Source organism: Zalophus californianus, chromosome 7 (assembly GCF_009762305.2).
Source record: "Zalophus californianus isolate mZalCal1 chromosome 7, mZalCal1.pri.v2, whole genome shotgun sequence".
Taxonomy (NCBI): domain Eukaryota; kingdom Metazoa; phylum Chordata; class Mammalia; order Carnivora; family Otariidae; genus Zalophus; species Zalophus californianus.
The window spans coordinates 135040251-135061719 of NC_045601.1; the positions used below are offsets into that span (position 1 = coordinate 135040251).

Consider the following 21469-nt stretch of genomic DNA (forward strand, 5'->3'; position numbering starts at 1 on the left):
CTCTGTCTCTAAATAAATAAATAATAAAATAGAAAAAGAAGAGACACAGAAAGCTCCCTCCCACTCCCACCCTGTCCCTAGCATGAGCACAGAGGAAGGGCCATTTGAGATATAAAGGAGAAACTCAATTTCCCACCAGATCTCCTTTACTTTTTTTTTTAAAGATTTTATTTATTTATTGGAGAGAGAGAGCCAGAGAGAGAGCACAAGCAGGGGGAACAGCAGAGAGAGAGAGAAAAGCAGGCTCCCTGCTCAGTAGGGAGCCTGATGTGGGGCTCGATTCCAGGACCCTGGGATCATGAACTGAGCCGAAGGCAGATGCTTAATGGATTGAGCCTCCTGGGTGCCCCAGATCTCCTTTACTTTTATAAAGAATGCTCACACAGTGTTCTGGTCACCAAATATGTGAATGTGTGGAGGTTTTTCTCCACACCAAGCAATTCCTTGCAATACTAGCTGGGTGTCCTACAGTTTAACTCAACTCTGATACTCTACTTGGAGAGAGTGTCAGATCCCACAGCTTAAGGGCTCCGTCCCATAAGATCATTTCCATCCTACTTCTGATGCCGATTGCAAGTAGCAGGTCCCCAGGTCACCCACAACTTCTGTTCCACTTGGCTACAAATTGGAGGTTCTTATGACCCCCTCCTCAGTTTTGATTAATTTGCTAAAGAGTCTCACAAGAACGCAAGGAAACACTTAACTTACATTTACCAGTTTATTAAAGGATATGATAAAGGACAGGGATGAAAATCCAGCTGAAGAGATACAAAAGACAAGGTCTGGGAAGGTCCTGAGCACAGGAGCTTCTATCCCCATAGAGTTGGGGTGTGTCATCTCCCAGTGTGGATATGTTCATCCTCCCGAAAGCTCTCTAAACCCGGTACCACTGAGCCTACCCCAAGGCTTCCTCATGTAGGCATGATCAGTTATTAACTTCACATCCATCCTTCTCCCCTCTCTCTGGAGGATGGCCATGTATGGCCGAAAATTCCAAGCTTCTAATCATGGCTTAGTCTTTCTGTTGGCCAGCCCCCAACCAGGTGCTTCCCAGGAGCCCACCCAGGGTCACCTCAATAGAACAGAACATACTCCTAGTGCTCTTATCATTCAGGGAATTACAAGGGTTTTAGGAGTTCTGTGTCAAAATCTGTGGTCACAGACAAATATTAGAACAATAGATGCTCCTAGTGTTGTCATCACTTAGGTAATTACAAGGGTTTCAGAAGCTCTGTACCAGGACCTGAGGGCACAGGCCAGGGTATATATTCTATGACCTCACATGAAGACATGGCAAGAAGGTAGTCGTCTATAAGTCAGGGAGAGAGCTCTTGCCGGAAACTGAAGATGATGGCACCTTGATTTTGGACTTCCATCTTCCCCAACTGCGATGAAATAAGTATCCACCATATAACCCACCCAGTCCACGGTATTTCACCATGACAGCCTGAGCAGACAAATATCGCCACTATGGCGCCCATCTCAGATGTTCTGACCTTATAAAATTTAGGAGTTCTGGAGAATCAGAAAGATTCCTGTGCTCTATGACCTGACAAGTGACAAGGTCTAAGCCCAGACAGGCTGGCTCCTTCCTGTACCTTATCACACCATTATGCACCAATTCACTCTTCCATTAAGTCAGTGGATCTCAACCTTGGCTGCACATTAGAATAATCTGACAGTTTTAAAAATACCCAGGCCTAAGTCCCACTCCTGCAGACTCTTATTGAATTCATTTGGTGTGCAGCCTGGGCATCAGGATTTTTTTTTTTTTAAGGTTCCATAGTGATTCTAAGGTTGAGAGTCACTGCTCCAAGTGAACAAATTAGGAGCAAGAAAGGGGTTACGGTCAGCTGGTACTGACTGCTGGGGAGAAGAGTATAGCTGTCTCTGTGTAGGTGTGGGCATGAGGAGGGGGGTGTTGCAGAGCAGGGAGCAGAGACCATCAGAGTCCCAAAAAGGAACAGGAAGTGGTCAGGTTAATTTTCTGCAAACATTCTGGCCCGCTCCAGAAGTCCTGTCTCCTTTGTGACAAAAGGTTAAAGAACCTTCAAAACCAGGGTATGGAATGTGTCCGTTCAGTTAGTGAGAAGTAAGGCTCTGCTGGGTAATTGGAGACCTGGACAATTAAAGAAGGGTCCCCAAATAGTCAGTGCCAGCCTCCCGGCCAATGCAAATCTCCTCTTCTGCGTTCTTCTGACATAAGATTGCATTTCCCCTAAAAATGCCAAGTTGCAGTTGCTATTCTGGGAGACAGCACCTCACAAGGGATAGGGCTGTCTATTCTACTTCTTCTTGGAAGTAGCTGAATTACTCTCTCCTACCCTGGGTCACCAGAGTCACATGGTCCTCAAAGAGCACATTTAAATTGGGACAGCAAAGGAAAAGCAACAGCAAAAGGAATGATGTCCCTTTCCTTCATTTATTTGTTTCATTTGTATTTGCGTGTACCCATGTGGAACCATAATGCTCCTACCATGTCACGTTACGTACACCTCAGTGATCTCTGGACCTGGGTTAAGTGTTCTGTAACTGGGCTCCATTTTTTATCCACAACTCAGGAACAAGAGAATTCTAACACCCATCTGCTTACTTGTGGAGTTCACCAATCCCACTTGGCAATCTTCAATGCACAATGCCTGGATTTACTGCACTAGGTGAAATGGTGTATCCACATAGAAGACATGTCTGTGGGTTGGACTTGAGATCCCACAGATGGCAAACATCTCTAATTCAGAGGCAATTTGCCTTCTACATGGCAGGGACAGGAAATTGCATATCCAGCACCTGCTATGGAGCAAACATTTAACACACGGTATCCCATTTAATTCTTATAGCAACCCTGTGAGAATAAATATTATTATAATTTTATTTTGTAGCTGAGGGAACTGAAGCTCTGAAATGTTAAGTAATTTCTTTGCCCAAGGTCTCGGGCAGTATTAGAACTGGGTTTGATGGTCTGGCCATGACCTTCCAGGGCTCCTAGAAAAAGCCTGGTCCTCTCCATTTTATGGGAGAAGGAATTAGGCTCCAAGTGTAGCCTGTGGAAGGTTTCTGAACAGCAACAGTGTCCAGCTTGCTTGGCTGCTGTGTATCTCTCCATGATCTTTGGGGTTTTGTTTTGTTTTGTTTTTTTTCCCCAAGACAGTCATGAGCCTCATCATTGTTGGAAGTCACCTCACCATTCATGGCATCCGATAGGGCTGGTGGATTGGTTCCCAGAATCCGCGGTTGTTGCTGGGCTTTAGGATAGAGCCCTTCTTTTCTTTTATCCTTTCAAAGACCTTTTCAGGAAGCAGTTAAGCAGACCTAAAATTACATGTGAAATCAGAGGACTTAAAAAAAGCCTCTGAGTTTTTTATCTGTCTTCTAGCAACAAAATATAAATGTGAGGACTTTTCCTGTTCCTGAAATTTACAGCCCCCTCTCATCAGCGTCTGGTGCCAGCTTCACCGTGATCTGTATTAACACTCGGCTGGCTGGAGTTCTGCAGGGGCTCATCATCATTTCTATTTAAGAACATAATGAGAATACAGCAGTCTTCAAGTCACACTGCTTGGAATAGGATGGGATCCTCGATCAATATGGAGGCCTCTGTGGCGCAGGCACTGTCCACTCGGTGGCCGGAATGGGTTTTGCACTAGCCCCTCTGGCCACTCTTCTAGCTATATCTCTGTCACAGAATCAACGAAACTTGTAGTTTGGAAATAATAGTTCTGGATCATGTCAAATCTTGGCCTCATTAGCAATAGAATCTGTTCAACCGAGGGAGGTAATTCATGGAGTCTGGCTCAAAGTAGGTGAAGTTGGTACCTTCTGTTTGAGAGACCCCACTGAGGCCCCAGAGGCCTCAAAATACCTTCCCTGTTGTCTCACTTTGGCTCATCTTTGCCTCATACCTGGGCTGAAATTATTCTGATTACCTATTTATACAATCCCCAGTATCTGTGGATGTGACTCTACTGGAGAATGCAGATGTGATCAAGTTAAGATGAGGTCCAACTAGAGTCACATGGGTTCAGATCTAATATGACTAGTGTCTTTATAAGAAGAAGAGAAGAGGGGCGCCTGGGTAGCTCAGTCGTTGGGTGTCTGCCTTCGGCTCAGGTCATGATCCCAGGGTCCTGGGGTCGAGCCCTGCATCGGGCTCCCTGCTTGGCGGGAGGCCTGCTTCTCCCTCTTCCGCTCCCCCTGCTTGTGTTCCCTCTCTCGCTGTGTCTCTCTGTCAAATAAATAAATAAAATCTTAAAAAAAACAAAAAAAGAAGAAGAGAAGAGACACAGAGACACTGAGGGAGGAGGATGCCGTGTCCTGACAGAGACAGAGACTGGTGTGATGTGTCTATAAGCCAGGGAATGTCAAGGATGGCCAGCAATGCCAGATGCTAAGAGGCATAAGACAGATTCTCACCGAGAGCCTTCAGAGAGAGGAAGGCCCTGCTAACACTTTGATCTCATATTTCCAGCTTCCTGAACTAGGAGAGAATACATTTCTGTTGTGTGAAGCCACCAGGTTGTGGTAATTTAAGGCAGTACTAGGGGACCAACACACTGGCAGGAAAGGCTGGCTTGATGAAGGAGTGTAAGTTCCCATGGAACTAGAAAGCAGGGCACCATCTCCCCTGGTTGTAGGTCAGAGGCGGGAGCCACCGACAACTCTGTGTGGGTAACTTTTCAGGCCTGGGGATTGTTCTACCAGGGAGAGGCTGCTGCAAGCCAGGCAGAATTCTGCTAAGGCTCTGGGGCATTACCTTCAGGAGGGGCCCAAGATCACTGAGCAGAACCGCACAACTTACAAAGGATCAGGTGCTTGGATGGGTGCCCCCCAAAGGAAGATGGCTTCACTTTGTCTTCTGTACAACTATGCCCAGGGCCATTTCCCTACCAAGAGACACTGGCCAACTCTTCCTTCTGTGAAATCTAGCAATTAATTGACCCAATGCCTGTCCCTTGTCTAGCTGATCTTGTCCCACTCTTCTTAGGGTGAACTTACATTCTCCATTCTGATTTTTCCACCTGCAACACTGCCTATCTCTGTGTGTATGTCCTGCTGGGAAGATAGTTCAGAGAGCCAATCTAGCTGCCTTTTGTCTACTCATCCCATTAGATGCCTAATAAATGTTGGTTAACAGATTCTTATTTTTCATCCAGAAACAGATGTCCTTTGGAATGAATGCTGTAGTGGATTATCCAGAATGCCCCTCAGGATGGAGGTATTTATTCTTCCAGCTCCTGGGCATGCAGAGCAAGGTGAGTCCTTCCCTGGGATTGCCTTTACCGGGAGAAAGCTGCTTTGATCAAGTTATTTAATGAGTGGTCAGTCTAGGAGTGCAAAGGCTGGCCCCCTCGCCTAATATCAGGACAGCCATAGGACTGGCTGAGACCTTTGTTGATGAGCCACATCGATGTTTGACTCTTCCATCTGCCCAGTCTTACTCCCCTGGCTTTTGGACAGGTCTTGCTCCTGAGAACATTCCCCAGTAAACACCTCCCGCATCAAAATCTCAGAATCTGTTTTCCAGGAAACCTGATCTAAGACATCTTTCACCTTGTTAATACAGGAGGAAGAAATATATTAACCATACTTATCCATATAAAATCTGAAATACATCGAGCAGTGGGTGGTAAAATAAAATGCCACCGTATCTCCACGTTGTCTCCATTCTCAGCCTAATGGCTGCATCTTCAAGGTTCTACAGCTCCTCAGGGGCTCATGAGTTCTGAGCCCAGTGTAGCTGCTCAGTGAACACTTGCTGAATCTGGTAATGGATGAGTGTTCATGGAATTCAGCTTGGGCCTAGGATGAGCTAAAGATATTTCAAAGAGTTTTCTTTGCCTCTTTGTAACGGAGAGGAGGGTCTTTGGAGGGTGTATTAGTTCCTTAGGTTGTAATAAAGTAACACAAACCAAGTGGCTTAAATAACATCATAGTTCTGGAGAAGAGAGGTCTGAAATCCAGGTATCAGTAGGGCCCTGCTCCCTCTGAAGGCTTTGGGGAAGGATCTATTCCATGTTTCTCCCCTAGCTACCACTGGTTTATGGGCAATCTTTGACGTTCCTTGGTTAATAGAAACATCACCCTGGTCTGCGTCTTCATGTTCATGTGGCATTCTCCCCATGTGTGTGTTTCTGTGTCCAAAGTTCCCCTTTTTATACCAGCTATTGGAGGAAGGACCCATTTTACATCAATCTGAACTCACCCTGGCTTAACTAATTATATCTTCCATGACCCTATTTCCAAATAAATTCACATTCTGAGGTACTAATGGTTAGGCCTTCAACATACGAATTTTGGGGGTGGGAGGGCACACGACCTAACCCGTAACAGAGTTTGTCTATAACCATTTTCTGTGCAGGCTCTAGTTTTTGCTTCAAAAATCCCAGATTTTCTGCCATGCTCTGTGGTAGAAATATTGTAAATACCATCCTTTGATTACTTTATGTAAGCACTGATAGTCCAATCCTGTGCTGCAAAGATTTACCTTCACTTTCACTGGGCTTCCTCTGCCTCTTTTGAGCACGTCCTTAATCACCTACCAGAATGACATTGTTACAAAGGTGCCCAAGTCTGTCTCACTAGTCTATGTCCCTAAGTTATTGCTGTCTACATATCTGAGATTTCTCCCACTAGTCTTTCTGCATCTGAGAGTCTTCAACCTACCCTCTTCCCTGATATCTCTGTAGAGTGGTCCTCCACCTTGACTGCCTATGGAACCACCTACCTGCAAAGGTTTTGCAAATCCTGTGGCCTGGGACCTGTCTATCTTCCCAGGGGATCCAATGTACACCTGGGTTGTGTCGTCTGGGTTATAGGTAGCTCCTACCTGTCCCACTACAATTCTGATTATACTCTTATTTTAGAAAACTAGGTAATTTTGCATTTCAAAAAAAATTTTTTTTAAGATTTTATTTATTTATTTATTTATTTATTTATTTATTTGAGAGAGAGAGAAAGGGAGGGAGAGCATAAGCTGGGGGGAGGGGAGAAGCAGACTCCCCACTGAGCGGGGAGCCCAAGGCCGGGATCAATTCCAGGACCCTGAGATCATGACCTGAGCTGAAGGCAGACGCTTAAACAATTGAGCCACCCAGGCGCCATGCATTTCAAAAGTTTTGGTAAAGGTTTTCCATATCTTTTCCTTTGTTCTTAGCAAACAGTTTTATCTCACAGCTACTCAAGAACAGAAAGCAGAAGAGAGTGGCCTCCAGGTTGTTTGCTCCCACAAGTGATATTGAGAAATATGTAACAAGCAGGGGCTACTGACCAATCAGATCACTAGCAAAGGTAGACAGCCAAGGTCTCACTGAACAAACATTAGCCCTGTTTATTCTTCTCCCTCTATTTACCAGAGAACCAAAAAGTGGAGCTGTGGAGGGAAAAGGAAGAAAACTCATCATTCTTACTGTTCTTTGCTTGCTCAGAGTCATGAGACACTGAGACCCCCAAGAGATGAAACCACAGGTCCCCAGAGCTGTCCTGCTCCCTGAACGGAGGGGGATTGCAGGTATGACCCCAGAACTTTGAGAAGCAAGTAAGATAGAGGCTTCTCTACTTTCAATTAATTTAGGTAAGATTTTATCCCCTAAAATTATGATCCATAGCCTTATGATGCTTTTCTGATGTTGTTACCTCTGGAAAACATGTCTCAGGCTCGCCTTCACTCTAACAGAACCAAGCCTAGATTTGGAGATTTACTCCATTCCCTTCTCCAGCATGACACGTGAATCAAGAAGTTCAGAGTCCAGATATTTTATTTTTTTAACCTGGACCCTGGGAAATGAAAGACAGACCTGTCTGAGTTTATCTTCCTTCATTGCTGGGCAATTGCTTTGACCTCTTGACGTTGCATCTAGCCAAGAAATTCCTCCATGGGCAGCTACAGCATTGCCCCGTTGAGCAAATGTTGATTTAACCTTTCCGGTCTCCACCCGTGACCAAGTTGTGAAAAGAGGGAGAACCTTGTTTTTGTTTACTGTTTGTTGTTCCTAGTATTTATAGGAAATTGCAATATTACTTTTCCACAGGAATCAATCACTGTATTGCCACTTTCACAAGCTGGAAGTGGAGAAAAGATATTTTTGGTTCTAGAAAAATGGTTCTAATGCCCTATTGCTGTTTTTCAATTTCCTGTTTCATGCTTAAGAAGATTTTTTTTTTACCGTCCATTAATTTTGCTACAAAATACTATTTACCTTAAATAACAAAGACCAAAAATTAATTCGGTCTGCATAGTGCCTTTCCTCTCATGATTTCAAATCATTCTTAAAATAAATCACATATATGCACAGGTTGTTTTTTTTTCCCTCATTTTCTTTTTCCTGCCAGTCTTTTAAAAAATTTTTGATAAAATAAAAACACACATCCAACATGAACTATCCTTAAAACTTTAAAGTCCAGAACAGAATATGATAACACAATAAATAAACACTGTTCAGTCCGAATAAACACATCTTCCTTTTAAAAAATTAAAGTAGTTTTTGGGGTGCCTGGGTAACAGTCGGTTGGACATCTGACTCTTGATTTCAGCTCAGGTCATGAGATTGGGCCCCGCATCAGGCTCTGTGCTAGGCGTGGAGCTTGCTCGGGATTCTCTCTCTCTCTGCCCCTCCCACCCCCCCCCAAAAAAAAAGAAGAAGAAAGAAAGAAAGAAAGAAAGAAAGAAAGAAAGAAAAAGAAAGTTTAAAGTGGTTTCCATTGTGATCTGCATAATTTGTTTGTTGTATTTCCAATATTTCTGCTGCTAGAATATAGCTTCTGACTGAAGTTAATTCTGTCACATGTTATTATCTGAAAGTTTTCCTTTTGTAGTTTCTAATTTGGTTTAATTTGGAGAAAGAACATTCTCTGTAGATAGAATGACAATGAAAAAGAACATATTTTAGCAAAACTTGTATACATGCCACTCTGTTATGTAATAAACGTTTCAGCAAATTCCTGGATACTTACAAGCTTTTTACTATCACTCGTTAATGAGTTTATGCAAAGCAGTAATACTTTGGTAAGTGATTCATTATTCACTTGAATTTTGGGGGGTTTTCTGAGCATTTGTCATAATGAATCTTTTAAATAACTATTTTATTAAAGACAAATTCAACCGAAGAACAGTTTTGCCTATTTTGAGTGGCGTATCGCAATATTGCCATGATATTGACTTGATGAGGATTTGCTTTTCTGATTGCTTTTTAAATTAGGAAAGTAATATTTGCTCAGGTTTTTGGGGAGGTTCAAATGGCTCCCCAGGCACTCTCTTTTATTAGACTTTTTTAAAAGTGTCTTTTAAAGTATAACACATACATTAAAATGCACAGATTATAAGTGTACAACTCAATGAATGATACCAAAGTGAACACCTAGATGAACAACAATGTTTTTGGAACTGCTTTTAGAGAAACTCTGAGATTTTTGTACTTATTTTCAAATATACCTTGACTTAATTTTTCTCTTCTATTAGCCAAGGCTTTTTCTTTTCTATCTGGCCTTCTGGGAGATATCCTTTACTTTTATTAACTATGCCCCTAACCTTGTGTTCAACTCCTTCCATTCCATTATTTAACCCCGTCATTGAGTTTTTTAAAAATTCTGATAATGAGCTTTGCACAGTGGCAGTATCGTAGCCAATGAGGTTTATCCGAGGCGTGATTATTGCTAATTGAAAAATTCTGATAATGATTTGAAATTTCCAATCGTTCTTTCTTGTTCCTTAATTGACCCCCTTTGTCCCCATAGCAGCCAGTACTTGCTTTAAGGATGCCATAGCCAGTGAATTTGCTCTGAGAATAATAAATAATCTCTTGTGATTTTTGGGGGTCTGTTTCTTCCAAGACCACTCTGTGTTCATGATAGTTTTTATTTTGCCTCTCGTTTATTTTCTTCAAATGCCTGTGATCTTTTGTCGACTACTTATGTGAGTGAAGAACTATGTGGATTAATATAGGTCAATGGAATGGATTTCACTAATAACTGTGCTTACTTAGAAGGCAATTTTCTGAATCAGAAAGTGGATTACAGCTCTGTGTGAATGGGCAGATTCACCACAGACAAGCTTCCATTTAGCAGATCAGTCTGTATATGGAGCCGGAAGGGAGGGTGTGAGTGGCCAGGCCGTTCTGTGGTTTGTCTGTGGTGAGGTTACCCACCCCGATCACTGCCTTAGATCCATGTTCATTCTTTTTACCCCCTGGCTGCAAGCTTGGAGGCTATCTAGCTGAGGATCATGGTCAAATCTTTTCACTTGTATGTTTTGGCTTGAGTTTCACTCTGTTTGGGTACATTGATATGGTCCCGTCGGCTTTCTGACTCCCAGACATTTATCCAACTCACCGAAATTTCTGCTGATGACCTTCTGTTCATTGTCAGCATTCTAATGGACGTACTCATCCCTTATATATCTTTATCAACATCTCAATAGGAACTTGGGAGGAAGGGTAGGCAAATATACATGCTCTGTCAGCCTTGTACTTACAGGCCTAAAAACTATTTTGCCCAGTCAATCAAACATGTCTACATTTCCCTAAAACAGAAAGAAAGGATAGAATTATGTTAAAGTTTCTAATGGGAAAACTGCCAGTCCAAAATGTAAGAAGAATTATCCATTTCACCTTCCTAACGAGTCAGAAGACCTAGGGTAGACTCTTGGTTACTGCACTTATGAAGTAGGTGATAGCATGCAATTACTTAAGCTCTCTGGGCCTCAGTTTTCTTGTCTGTAAAATGGGGATAATGATCCCTTCTTCTCGAGGTGTTGTGAAGATCCGAGTACTTAGCGTAGTGCCGGGCGTGTACTAACCTGTAAATGGTAACCAGTAGCAACAGCGGCTGCAGAAATATCACTATCATCCCAGTCGTGAGACCTTCTCCCTGTTTTTCTCTCTTTTCCTAGACATTGTTGTTCTAATCAGTCAGAATTATTAGACCTTTACAGGTTTGAGTTTTGTTTGGATGACCTTCAACCCCTGACTCTACTTTAATCTCCAGATTGCAGGGAGCCTGGTGAAGATAAGGGAGAACAAATTAAATGCTGATGATGGAACAGCATGGACATAATAATAATGCTTTATGTTTTTATAGCAAAGATTTTCCAGCACTTACCTCATTTATTCCTTCAAAACATTATGATGTATATAGTTTAGGTATTTATTGGACATTTATCCAATACACTTTTTTTTTTTTTTTTTTTGAGCAAGTTAACTTTCTGGGCATCTATTGTAGGGGAGAACAGTTGTTCTACTCAGCTAATATGGGATTTTTCAAATGACCCATTGAAATCCAGTGTTATTTCTCCTGGTACTGGGGCCTTTGTTCTAAATGACTGAACACTTAGTTTTAGTAACTAAGACAGGTGTGCTTTGGTAAACATCTAGTGAAAAGCACTGTCCTATGCTAAGAGTTTACATGTTTTTGAACTCTTATTTTTTTCTTAATGGGGCAGTCCTAGATGATGGAACCTATATAAAATAGATGGAAATGGGGGCTGCCTTGCTTGACGAGAGTCTGGGGACCTGAGCCCTGCCCATCAGGCACCACCTTTGCCTTCAGCCACTGTCAGCATTGTGGTTGCGGGGACACCTCTTTATACTTCGAGGGCTCCGGGGAATAGTGTGAAAGCCACTGATCTGACTTATTCCAAAGGTGAATTTTCTGGTTTCTATGAAAAAGCTACCATTTTTGAGTGCCTTATGTAAGTGTCCAACCAATAACCACAATAGTTTTAATCCTTCCAATAACCAGTCCTGGAAGTTATTTACTCTCCCATTATTATAGTAAGGGAACCAAAGTTCAAAGAGGTGACTGAGTTCGCCAACATCCCACAGCTAATAAACAGAGGATTTGGCTTTTTACTCACAACTGGCTCCAAATCCTAGGTCTCTCTCTTGCCTCAAAATGAATAAGAAAATCTCTAAGCTCCTCTCTGACAATGCAATTTTACAATTTCAAGATACTTTTAAAAATAAGAGCACAAAACATTGATCAAAAGAATAAACACGGAGCCAAAACCCAGATAGAGAAGGAACTAGTAGTACAAACAAACATAAAATTTGAGGGGAGACAGATCCATCTTAACTAGCCAGTCCGTTTTCTCTGGTCAGTGGTTCTTCCTAGTTTTATTGTACTAAGAAGTGTCTTTTTAGATGTTTCTTTTCTAAGCAGTTTTGCTTGATTTCATCTTTTTCAATGGGAACCCATGTTACTTAGGTTTCCACTCACGGCCATTGGGTCCTGTTTCATTTATAATTAATGACCTACTTTCAGACCTGTTCTGTCCATTTCCTTAATTTTCAGGACTCACAATGTGCAAGGTACTGCACTCAGTGTGCAGATGCATAATTGCTGCCTCAAAGGCACTTATCATGTTAGAATGAGGGAGACATGCCAGTATGAGATAGCAAGGAACGCACGTTCCACGTACATCCGTGAGAAGCACAGAGATTATTACAGGAACGCAGGGGTGGCGGGGGTCACTCTGCTCTGGTCCAGTCCAGACAGGCTTCGTGGAGGAAGAGGAGCTTGAACTGAGCCTCCAGGAGAGGTGGGGCTTTGGGTAAGAAGAGAAGACAGGTGAGGATAATTCCAGATAAAAAAGTGGGCAATTAGTAGGACCAGTTGGCCAGAGAAGAGGGCTGTATCTAGTAGTACCATTACCTCTTGGCAAGAATGAAGGTACTTTCTGTTGACCCTATTTCATTGGGAGAATATGGACCCAGTAATAGCACCTCATTTCATAGGGTGTCATCTTGAGTCTTTATGGAAATAATAAACATTGTCTCACAAAAAGAAGGGAAAGGCCACTTCCACGTATAATGTTTCCCCTTGTGTCTGCGCCTTAGACCAGGAGTTATGTGGGTCAAAATCCTCCTGATACAAAACTCTGGGACTGTATTAGTTTCCTAAGATGCCATAAAGAAGAACCATATACTGGGTGGCTAAAAACAACAAAAATTTATTCTCTCCCAGTTCTGGAGGCTAGAAGTCTGAAATCTAGGTGTTGGCAGGGCCATGCTCACTCTGAAAGCTGTTGGAGAGAATCCCCATTCCCTTTTCCTAGCTTCTGGCGGCTTATTGGTAATCCTTAGCATTCCTTGGTTTTTCAGCTAAAGCACTTCGATCTCTGCCTCCGTTGTCACATGGCCATCTTCCTGTGTGTTTCTCTCACTTCTTTTAAGGACACCAGTCATATTGGACTAAAGGCCCATTTTACTCCAGTATGACATCATCTTAACTGATTACATCTGCAATGACCCTTTTTCTAAATAAGGTCACCTTCTGAGGTACAAGAGGTTAGGGCTTCAACATACCCTTTCAGGGGGACACAAGTCAGCCCAGAACAAGGATGAACAGGGCCATTGTGGAACTCTAGGAGGAGGGTTTTGCCTGAAGAGAAGGGTGAAACTAAAAGAGTACTTTCCTCACAAATCTCTGTGAAAGTTTGGGGTTGTAAGGCAATGAATGAAACACGGAAGCTGGGAGAGGAGTGGGGGGAAGGGAAGAGAGGAGGAGAGGGGGATGATCAGGTGGGTAAGAATACTTGTTTAGCAGCACTCAAGAGTGTCATTAGTAAGACTTTGTGACCACAGAACAAGATGGAGACATTATTCAAACCCCCCTCCAACCTCACTTCAACCTCCATGCAATATGGCCCAACCAAGTGCAAAGAATATGGAAAGGATAGACAGTTCAATTGGTTGGAAAGGGAATACTTTAAAGAAGTTAGCTGCCGCTTGGGGTAGGAGTAACTTCCGCTACCGTATCTGATGACATAATTGGATATTAGTTCACTCTGAACACGGAAACCAAAACCAGCCCATACGGAATGATGCCTTACTGTCAGGGTGTCTGTAAAAAGGACTTAGTAGGAAAATTATCCTGGATAACTACAGACGTATGTGTCCTGGTCAGAAATTTCCACTGAATAAAGAACCTCAACTCATTAGGTCACATTATAGGAGCTTTTGGAATAACTAAAGGAGGCTCTGGGGGAACATCTCACTATGCAGAGATAAGCCTAAGAAAGACATGCTGTGTGTCTCCCTCCCTTGGACACTGAGCAGCTCGAGAAGTCTCTGCTTCCCATCCCCCCATTGGTATTTGGAGTTTGGTGGGTCTTCATTGCCCATCAAATATACGAAATCTGACTTCAACTAAAAATAAAGCAGGGTATATACAGAGAGACAACGAGAACAGAAATCAGTAAAGGATGACATTTTACCTACAAACAGAGGTACAACTGTCCTCACGCTAAGAATGTAATATGAATGAATAGAAAGACAAATAGAACAGAATTAAAAGCCCAGAAAGAGACACAGAAACACATTTAAGATATGATAAATATGGTATCTCAAACATACGGGGAAAGTTGGACTTCTTAATAAAAGGTCTTAGGGACAACTGAAGAGTCACTCGGAAAAATATGTAATTGAATCTGTACATCGCAAAAAATAACAGGGAAAACCCCAAATGAGTTTGGAGGTATCAATGTATAATATAAACCCATTTATTTTTCTGAGAAAATTTAGGTGAATTTCCAATGTAGCAGTTGGAAAGCCTTTCTGTGACTCAGTATTCAGAAGAAATAAAGGAAAAGATCCTATCAAAAGATCCTATACAAACCTACCCAGGTATAAACACACTCCTTTGTATGGCAAAAATCAAAAGACAAACGACAAACTGGGAGAAATATTTGCAACTTAATCAATAAGGGACTAAGCTCTTAATAGTTCAAGTACTCCTAAATCATCAACAATAACAACAATAACAAAAAAAAAAAAAACTGACAGAAAAATGGGCAAAATGCACCAGCAGACAATTCATTGAAAAAAAAAGGAAATAGCCTTGAAACATATGAAAAAATGTTCAACCACACTTCGAATAAAAGAAATTCAGATTAAATTATACTGAGATATTTCTCACCTGTTGGATTAGTAAAAAACTGACCAATACATTCAAGCTGAGTGGTCTTGGGGCATCTGGCACTTCACATATTGTAGATGGGAGTGCAAAATGGTACAACATCCATGGACGGGAGTCTAGCAACATCTAACAAAACTACGTATGCATTTACCCTTTGACCCTGCTCCTCAGAAACCTCCCAAAATACACCCCTACCAATACAAAGCAAGTTTGCCCAAAGCCATTCATTACAGAATTATTTGTCATAGCAAAGAATTGGAAATGCAAATGTCCATCAGTGAGGTTTGGGGTAATAAACGAGTATAAGGGATAGTACACAATGGAGTATTTGGCAGCCACATAAAAAGAATGAAGAGGAGTACTATGGGCACAGAGTGTTCCCCAAGATACATTGCTAAGTGTAAAAAAAGGTGCAAATTAGCGATGTGCTATGTATGAAATCAGAGGAAATAAGAATATAAATGTACACGTATATATTATTTGTATAATATATATCTATAATATCTGTCATATATACGCACTCATGCACGTATGTGTGTACATATGCTCTGGTTCCTTTGCGGAAAGGAACCCTGGAGGGATAAACCAGAAACTATGGTCACCTACAACAGATGTGGGGAGAGGTCTAGGGTAGAGGAGTAGGAATAGAAGTGAGACATCTCTGAGGAAGTCTTTTTATGTGGTTTTGATCCTGAACCATGAAAATGTGTTATACGGTGAGAAGCAAAATGAAGTAAAAAAGAAAAAAATTGAATATGTTAACTAGGCCATTTAGACAATCATCAGAATCAGAGAGATTCTTTTTTTTTTTCTTAGATTTTTTTTATTGTCTTAGAACAGAGAGATTCTTGAGTTGAAATGGTCTCCATAAAATGATAAGCGGCAGACAACACCTCTGGAAATATCAGTCAATACAGAGAATGAGAGCTCAGTTCAGGTGCCCCAGGACGGGCCCACAGCTAGCTCTGGAATGGTCTGGAAGGATGGTTGGTAAAGACCACTGACTCCGGAGACGTGGTAAACTTGGGTTGAATCTGCTGCTCCCCACGTCCTAGGAGAGCCACTGGATCTCTCTGAGCCTATAAGGGAACTGTACCTTTTCCACAGGTACTGTAAGGCTTAAGTGAAGTATCGCACAGTGAGAGACCTGGTCCACACAAATTAGCCCATCCCTCGTGTCTGAGGAAGGACCTACAGAGAGCTCAGAAAGAAGAGATGACTGTGAGGTCAGGGGGCCTGTAGCCTAGGGAGGAGAGGGTCTTGGGAAGGAAGTGCACTTTTCTTTATGGCATATCTAGAAACATAGATTCTAGTCCCCCCAGGTTCTGTGAGCACTGCAGACAGAAGGTTCTCACAGGGGCAGGGAGAGGCATCTCCAGGGGGCACATTGTGCCGAGTGTGCCCGAGAACACCCGCCCAGGGACCCAGCGTTAAACCCAGTCACTTCTGGCCTCCCCTGCCTGCTTCCTTCTTCCTCTGCAGTGTGGTTTCCCTTCCTCTCTGGAATTCTCCAGAAATGACTGGAAAGGAGTTTAGATTCCTTTGTTTTCTTTTGACCTTCAACTAAGAAGAGTGACTCATGTCCAGAACAGGGGAAGAAAGGAGCTTTGAAAAGTGCCTGCAGATTTTTAAGTCTTTGAGTTCGGTCTGGACGCTACTGGGGACCAGCACTGGGGTTATTTTTACATTCATGTAATTTTGTCTCAAGAAGAGGCCAAGACACAGAAGTCCCAGTTCCTGGAGTCTGGGTCTGCAACCCGGGGACAAAGAATGGCTGGGGATGCCAAAGAGAAACACAGGTGGCCCCTGGTCTTGGATCCCAAGTTGCTGCTAGTAGATACTGATTACAGGTGGGACAGGCAGTTTTTGATTTGACTGATTAAGGAAAAAGAAAAAAAAAAACCTGTAAGGTTTAGGCAAATTAATCTTGAAGCCCGATTCATTCATTCATTCCTCCATTCATTCATTGGATAAACATCTATTGAGTACCTATTACATCAGCTTGCATTCTAGTTGGGAAGATAGAAGCTAGGGAACCTACCTGATTAAGGTACTTGCCATGGTTGAGAGGAGAGTTCACATCGGGAGGGATGTCAGGTTCTTAGGTTTGGGAGGAATCTTAGATGCCACCCCACCTTACCCCTCAGGCGCTGAAACTCAGAGCATTCCTACCCAAAGCCATAGAGCGGCTTAAGGGCAGAGCCCAGAATAGGCTTGGGGTCCCCAGCACTATTTGCATCCAATCTGCTCCACAATGCTGGAGTGAGTGAGAGGAGGCAAAAAAAAGGCTAGAAAGTATGTATTTATTTGGTATGGTGGAGAAGGTAAGTCGATGACTTAATTTTCTTCCTTGAAATTCTGGAAGAAGAGAATTCTTTGAGACCAGGTGCTGGGTGGGTAGGGAAAATGTATTGAATTAATCATTTCATGATTCACTCACAAGTATGGGCTTCTTGGGATGACATCCATTAAGATCGTGAAGGAAGGCTTCAGCATGCTTCACCACGCTAATGAAAGATGAGTCACCTTGCTATCTCATATACTCGTTTCCTTTTCAAAATATGTCCCTTTGAATAAAAAGGCCTAGCTATCGTGGTTGAACTTGGATTCACTTGGTCTCTATGGCAACCACAGCGAATCCCCACAAGTCCCAGGAAAAGGGCACTTGGCGTCCTGAAGCACAAGAGACAGACCCTTCATATCATAGCCATCCCTCTCCCCATGAGAAGGGAAGGAGACACCATCAAATACACATTCCAGAGCTGCAGGAAAAAACCTTCCTGCACCCGGCCTGATTCTCGAATCTGCTGCCAGTTCGAATCATTCATGAATACCCCTGCTTGTGACAACTACAGATTGCTCTCTGACACCGCCCCCACCCCCCCGACCCCAGCCCAGACAGAAGTGGATGTAGTTACGATGTGGATGTGTCAGAAATTGGCTTCACTGCATAAGACAGATGATGCAAATGAGCAGCAGGTTTAAACACACAAGGTTTTATTCTTTCACCACAAAAGTCCAGAGGTAGGCAGCCTAGTGCATCTACAGCGGCTCAACAAAGCCTTTTGGGAAACGAGGCTCCTTCCAGTAAACCGTTCCACTGCCCATCCCCAAGGTGTGACACTCCGCGGGGTAAAAGCTATCACGGCCTCAATCCAGGTGGAAGAGAAGGGAGGGATGGTGCGAAGGGTGGGTGCCAAGTGTCTTTTAAGGAGGTTTTACCCAAGTTGCCACACGACATTTGCACTGACGTCTCATTAACCAGCACTTAATTACTTGGTTACACCTGGTTGCGGGGGAGGTAGGACAATATGGTCTTGATTCCTGAGAGCCTTGTGCCTGTTTCAAAAGCAGGAACTCTTGGGCGCCTGGGTGGCTCAGTTGGTTAAGCAACTGCCTTCGGCGCAGGTCATGATCCTGGAGTCCCGGGATCGAGTCCCACATCGGGCTTCCTGCTCAGCCGGGAGTCTGCTTCTCCCTCTGACCCTCTTCCTCTCATGCTTTCTATCTCTCATTCTCTCTCTCTCTCTCTCTCAAATAAACAAGTAAAATCTTAAAAAAAAAAAAAGACAAAAGCAGGAACTCTTATCATAAGGATAGAGGGGAGCCAGCAGTCCCTGGCATGATGTGTAATCTAGGTGCTTGAAGAGCTGCATGAACACATTTTTCGCATCTCAGTCCAAACTATAGCTCAATTTTAGCTCTTAGCTCTGGTTCACAAGCCCGCTGCTTAAAATTGTCTTCATAGGATCATGGGCCAGGTTATGGTATTGGTGGGGAGATTCCATCTCAGTGTGGAAGTAGTGGGATGATGAAGCAGAGGGATGCTCCCCCTGCCCCTGTGGACCACTGTCTGTTGGAACCAGAGTCTGGGTGTGGGGGCCAGCCATTGATGGGGAGGCTGGGAAAACTGAGACCGTAGGACCTGGGGGCTCAGATACCTGGGGGCTCATGTACATGGAGGTTAGACTCAGGTGCAACATCTTCTTTCGTGTTATTAATGGGATAATCCTGCTTGTCTCTTCCTGGGATTAGAGAGCATCATATTTTTAGGCACTCTGGGGTTTATAGCTTCAAGGAAGGAGGACCTCAGCAAAGCAACTTAGAATATCACTTTTTAGCCCTTAAGTTTCAAAATAAGAGTTTCGAACTTCTCACAGAAATGATCGGTTGTCAGAAAGAGCTTTTGTGTCTCAATGCCTGGCTCCTGGGTGTTGAAAGCAAATGTTTTTGTCAATGCAACAGATTTGGGGGAAATGCTTCATCCCAAGGACATAAAAGCCAATGGGCTCAGCCCTTAAGTGTTTGAGTCTGTCTGGGGACAAGAAGGAGAGTCAGGGAGGAGGATAACCGAGAAGCAGTGATGGGGGCCTGTGCCCTGCTGCCTTTGGCCCAGTCTGCAAAGCAGGGTGCCATGGAACCCCGAGGTCAGTGTGGGCATTTTGTGCCCTGAATTTCCCCTGGGGCTCGGAGTGGTAGTAGGCACCTATGATATCTCCTGCTTCACTTTGATGTACGAGAGGAGACATGACACCATGGGACAGCTGGTGAGATGGGCCAGAGGTAGTCTCATATAAGCCCCTTGCAGACCCATGGGGCACAGGGGCAGCAGTGTTTTTTCAAGTGGCTGAGTGACAGCAGACTTGAGGACAATGCATTCAGGACAAGGGGATACATGCTGCATGAACTCAGGCCATCAGGCAGTGCCAGCTGACACCCGCCCCCATGCCTTGCCTCTTCCCTGGATTTCGATGCACCAGCGCCCCTCCCGCCAGCCCCAAGCAGAGATGGGGGGCAAGTTCTGAAGTGATGGTGTTTAAAGCTGAAATGACTCTGAGAACTCTGAATTGCCAAGTCAGGTTATGTCTACCATCAGGAACCAACAAACTCAAGGCAAAACCCAAGTACAGTGATGATAAAGCAAAGAGCACTCTGTATTTGGCCCTCCTGAGTTTATGGCCTGAGAAATTTGAATTTGTTACAAAATTATGTATCAACCATCTTATTAAAAAATTGGGCTTTATTTCATATCACCCGAATGAGACGGTAAGAGAACAATGTTACTTCTGGGAGGGTCTCATGTATGTGAATAGAGTTACTGAAAGGTTTCTTATAAATCTTTATTAATAATTGGGTTTTTTGGCTAATGGACAAGTTTAACCAAATACTATTTAATCAGGCATTATTCATATTTGTGGATAAACAATTGGATAGAAACCTAACCGGGCAAGGATCTTCCAAGGGGGAAACAACTAGCTTATCACGGATCTCCAGAGGAGATCCTGCCCTGGGCCCCCATGGTCTCCCAGTTGTCCCTAAATCCTTACAGGCTGATCTCCAAGATGGGCCATGCTGCTCTGCTCAGAAACAATAGGAGCTCACATGGTTTTATTTTGCCTCCATCACAGCATCCCGGGGAAAAGCTAGCTGTGGTGCTCTAGGATCATCATGGGCACAATACAGGATGGAGAGTCCTGGGAGAGGTTCGCTTACACTAACCACCATGTAGTCCTTTTAGGTGTACTTTGGCATCTCGTGTCTGCACTGAATTTCATTCTCTTGTCACAAAAATAAAACCCTCAAACTATCTGTAAGTAGCTTCAGTGGAGGTAAGCAAGGGGTCTTCCCTGCACCTGTGGGCTCCTGCCTCTATCATTTCATTGGGGTAATCCCCTCCATCCACTGGCTGTGACATTCAGACTCAGTGTGTCACCTCTCTGAACCTCTTGTCTTGGGATATTTATTCTCTCCATGGAAATGTTGTAGGAATGAACATAATTCTCAGCATCGGGCACACAATGGGTCCTCATTCGTGTTTCCTTCCTTTCTTGACATCTTTTCTGGATAGGGGAAGAAGGCTGAGAGTTTCCTTCAGCCCCAACTCCCGTTGGAATCTTTGGACAGAATTTGCCAAAGGTCTGATATAACCAAGGGACACATGTGGAGGCATCCACGAAACTGTATATTCACACATCACGTTTTGTTTTTAAGAGAATCTGAATATTTGACTTCTCTTTAGTAGGAATCCTGGGGATACTTGATTTTTCTCAAAGGGAAAAATGATTTGTCAGTCAGATAAGTGTGTCCAAGCTAATTGACATACAAGAACCCATTGTTTCTATGGTAATTATTGAATTATGTGAGACAAAGATCAGAACACTGCTTCTAACTTCCCAGTGGATGCTAAAAATAGCTGGGATACTATGGTTTTATCTGGAGCAGGGGTGAGGAGACTTAAAAAAATCTAGCTGAGGGTCACTCAAAGTCAGTCAAGTTCCATTTAAATAAATAGCAACTAAATGTAGTGGGCTTCTACAGAGAAAGAGAAAACAGAAATCATTTTCTATACTGGCTGTTAAAATAAAGGACACAGAACATAAAACTCTATTCAACAGATTCTGCAAAATATAAAACCATATACTGTGTAAGATTTTGATTATCTGGAGCCCTTGAGAAAGAAGCTGATAGCTGAATTTTCTATATAGCTCAGGATTTATATCGTCAAGGAATGATTTTTTTTTTAAAAGACTTTAAATGGAAAGCTCTCGAAAATAGATCACACTCT

The 21469-nt window shown here is 43.1% G+C and overlaps 1 long non-coding RNA gene and 1 pseudogene across 2 annotated transcripts in view; both read left to right on the forward strand.

The window, feature by feature from the left end:
- The window catches only part of LOC113927613, a 39351-nt gene that overhangs the window by 1074 nt on the left and 16808 nt on the right, over positions 1–21469 (forward strand). For both annotated transcript variants that reach the window (XR_003521682.1, XR_003521681.1), the window contains exon 2: positions 5151–5249. This is a non-coding gene — a long non-coding RNA (uncharacterized LOC113927613). The remainder of the gene's footprint in view (positions 1–5150; positions 5250–21469) is intronic.
- Positions 9589–9671, forward strand: LOC113928217 (annotated as a pseudogene).